General features: G+C 52.1%; 1 long non-coding RNA gene across 1 annotated transcript; it reads right to left on the bottom strand.

Moving 5' to 3' along the window:
- Positions 1-589: 589 nt before the first annotated feature.
- LOC104664837 lies at positions 590-1,713 on the bottom strand. The gene is made up of 2 exons (XR_748324.2): positions 1,607-1,713; positions 590-1,174 (listed from the first exon to the last, which is right to left on the bottom strand). It is a non-coding gene; the product is annotated as an uncharacterized LOC104664837 (long non-coding RNA).
- Positions 1,714-4,009: the final 2,296 nt, after the last annotated feature.

Genomic DNA, 4,009 nt, shown 5'->3' with positions numbered 1-4,009 from the left:
CTTTGTCCTTTCTAGCTCAGGTGCATACGCATCAGATGCATTTTCAGTGAGCTCATGGGAAATCACTGCGGCTCACATAGCTTCCTCGAACAGGCAAAAATCACTGGGAGAAAGTCACAAGGTTTAAGAACTTGCTCAGCCCCTAAGGGTTAACAGAGGCTGGCAATGCAGCATGATCCCACCCGGGCTTGCACAGGAAAAGAACTCAAGAGCTGTTTTTCTTCTCCGAACGCCAATCCCAGTGGAGGCGCTGGGGTTTTTAAAACCACATGTCTCTACAGCTTGAAATGAATGACTGCGTGACCTCAGCCGTCACACACATGCGGCCCCTGCTGTTAAACCCTGAGCAGGACTGGGCTCAGGGTATCCCGTACATACTTGACGTCTGTGAGGCACATGTGGGAGGAAGAGCTGCTATCAGAAGTGGTTTCAGCTGGAAAGCCAGAGTGTCTCTCTCTCTCTCTCTCTCTCTGTCGCTCTCTCTCTCTCTGTCTCTCTGTCGCTCTCTCTCTCTCTCTCTCTCTCGCTGAAAGTTACCATCATCTGTTAGCAATTTCCCCGCTCCCATTAAAGCCAGACACTAGATTCATTTGCGTTGCTGCAGACCACCATAAGGGATTCCTTTTTATTGCTTGGATGTGAGTCTCTGAACCACATCAATTACAGCCCTTTGTGTTAGTGTGAATGAGACGATGACAATCTTACTGCAGAATGGTTCACAGATTGTACCAAGATGGAATTCTGCATTCATTGAGAGCAGAGAAGGGAAAAAAAATCTAGATTCTAGGCAAAGAGAGAATTCAAGTCCCACAAAATGTGAGTGCCTTATCAGTCTCAGCAAAAACTCACTCCTGCAGGTGTGGGCCATTGGGACCTGAAACTCAGCTGGAAGGAGTGATTTCCAAAGCTACAGAAACAAACACAACATGATTGTTATTACTAGTAATCACGCATGAAAAATTGAGTCATTAACCCTGTGGAGACATTTCGAAAACACACATTGGACCTAGACTAGAGAAATGAGTTTCCTCCTGCTTCTTCCATGAATTTGTGCCGTGACCCTGGGAACATCATGCAGATTGAGCCTCAGTTTCCTCTTCTGTTTGATGAAGGGCTGAAGGGTTTAGATGATCTGAATTTCCCTCCATCTCTAGTTCTCTAGGACTCTAGGCACCTTTATAAAGCAGGGAAATAGAATCATCAGGATAGAAATTCTCGCAGAAATCATCATACTGGGGCAGTGAGGGAGGTGTACCATGCTAAGCACTGCACGAAACATTTCAGACAGGAAGTCCTGAGCCTCCCTGAGCTTTCCGCCTAAGATAAGCATGCATGCAGTAGCAAGAATCCCTGGGCACAGGACTGAACCAGGACTCCAGGCCACAAAGGCTACCATGGGAAGCTGTAGCTTCTCTAGCTCCTCAGTGGCACTGTTCAGCCCTCAAGGCAGACTCTCACCAGGAGAAGAGCCAGGGTGGCTACGCTGTGGGAGCAGGGGTCCCTGAAAGTGCATGGAGAGCGGCCTTCACCCCTGCAGGGAATGCCTGAGCCTCCCAGATGGGCCTGACCTGGCCTGAAGATACCACCCCTCTTAGAAGGGCCTCACTGGCTGACAGATCCATCAAATCCTGGCAGAAAGGGGGGTCTGGAACCAAGACTTCACCCACTGTCTTCTCTCTTGCTCTCTTTTGTTTTCTGCAAGTGATGGATGGATGTACTTTGAAGGAAGTTCAGCCTAAGTCATTTCCTCCCCCGAAGGCATCTGACTCACCTCTAATTCACCTCCCATGAGGCTGCTCAGGACAGACCATGTGGATTTCTTCCTGAGTTGTAATATACTGGGGCTTCCTCACTCAAGCCCCCACAAGTAGCTTTGCCTGTGCAGGAGACCCAGGCTGGGGCCCTCAAGGCTTGCCCTCATCCTGCTTTTCTGCAACAAATCCACCCATCTCCCTTTTCCACTCCAGGAGAACAGAAGGGTGACACCGCCCGACTCACAAGAGCTCAGGGTCCAGCTGTGGGGTGCAGCCAGACCCATTGCCACGTCTGATCCCCACACGGGAGACCACCAGCCTGGTTCGCAAAGGAGTCCAAAGGCAGCACCAGCCAGGCAAGATGCTCATCCAGCTGTGAGCATCATGGCCTAAAGGCAACATGCAAGGGCTGTTTCCCATTTCTAACAGAATCTTAACTGTCCACCAACCACGGCTTCTAAATTTACCCACAAGGCTTGACAGCGTCAGAGGAAAGAGAAGAGATGCTCCCATCCCGGGCTCTTCTTTCTCTCTGCTGGGCGGCTGTGTGTACAGAAAGCAAGCCACCACACAGACACACACACTTGCATACATGCACATACATGCACATACACACACGCACACACGCACGTGCACACATACACGCGCACACACATACACGCACACATACACACACACCTTGCACACACGCACATACACACACATAAATGCACACATACACACACGCACATACACACATACACACATACACACACATACATACACGCACATGCACATACACACACACATACACACACACATACACACATGCAGAGTGCAGTTCGCAGTGGCCATGCATGAGCAGACCCAACCGGGTGGGCAAAGGGAGCGATGACGAGCAGCCTGGGCCCAAGCTGTTGTCAAGACAGCCCTGCTCCATCGGTTCCAGCCACCCGGAGTGGCCGCCTGACCCGCCTCCTGCAAAGAGGTGAGCTGCCCCTGCCCACTGCTGCTCCAGCTCACGCCCATCACCTGTGAGCCATTACTGACTACCTACAGGGTGCGCCTGCCACAGTCTGCGTGTCCCACAGAAATTACCCAGGGCTGGCCCAGCAGCTCCCAGCAGACAGCCAGGCACGTGCTCCCAGGGGCACTGGTCCTAGACAGATGAGGACACATAGAGACTGAAACCCCTGAAAATGCCTGGGGCAGCAGGCGAGTCACCAAGAGGAGGACTCAGGAGCTGGAAAGGAAGGAGATGGAAAGGAAGGGCCCATCCCTGGAGGCTTCTGAGCAGAGGCTGGGCAGCCCCAGCAGGGCAGTGTCGGAGGGGACTGGAGGCTCCAAAGCTCTGCTGATGCTGAGACCCCATGAGACTGCGTCCCACCAAATGAGCCTGCTGAGCTCACAGGCCTGCATTCCACCAAGCGGGAGTGCTGGTCCCACAAGGCTTCGTCCCACCAACAGGGCCTGCTGAGACCCCACGAGGCTGTGTCCCACCAACATGGCCTGCTGACGAGTGAGCTAGAAGTGGATTTCCTGGAAATGAAATCCTTGCCATGACCTGAGAAAGGAAAGTGGCTAAGGAGGAGAGGGTAGCAGGGGATGCCCCCCTGGTGGGGGATGCTCCCCACCCCTCTCTTTAGCACTGAGGGACCCAAGCAGCTGCAGGAGACCAGGGACCAGGGGCCGCTGTCATGGCCCGTGTTGAAATGTGAGTGCCGCAGGGTTTCCTTTCCCTGAATTTTCCCGCTTCCTCTTCCCTGTTTACCTTTCTGCCTCAATATCTCTGAATACAAATTGCAAGGACACCAACAGCAGCTTCAGTGGGTCCTTGTGTATGCCAGGCACATGTATTATTATCTCATTTAATCCTGAGGGAGGCATGAGGCAGGCTGGGGCAGAAACAGCCTACACATTTTTCTAGCTTTTGGTTCTAAAACCCTGAGTCCCTGGGAGAAGGTGGAAGGTGGAGTGGGCAGAGAGGGCTTGAAGAAGCTTGGGGGGGAGAAGGATCTCCCCAACAAGAGATTCATCTGGTCTGATAGGAAACAGCCAAGGGAGAGGTAGAAAGAACAACAGAGGGAAAGAGATAATGAGAGAGAGAAGGAGAGAGAGAGGAGAATGAGAGAGAGAAAGAAAATGAGAGAGAGAGCAAGAGAGAGAGGATGAGAGAGAAGGACAGGAGGGAGGAGAGAGAGAGAAGAACGAGAGAGAGAAGAACGAGAGAGATGAACGAGGGAGACAGAACGAGGGAGAGAATGAGAGAGAAAGAA

This window comes from Rhinopithecus roxellana, chromosome 11 (genome assembly GCF_007565055.1).
Source record: "Rhinopithecus roxellana isolate Shanxi Qingling chromosome 11, ASM756505v1, whole genome shotgun sequence".
Lineage (NCBI taxonomy): Eukaryota > Metazoa > Chordata > Mammalia > Primates > Cercopithecidae > Rhinopithecus > Rhinopithecus roxellana.
The sequence above is the reverse complement of the archived record's forward strand: the minus strand, read 5'-3'. Positions and strand labels throughout refer to the sequence as shown.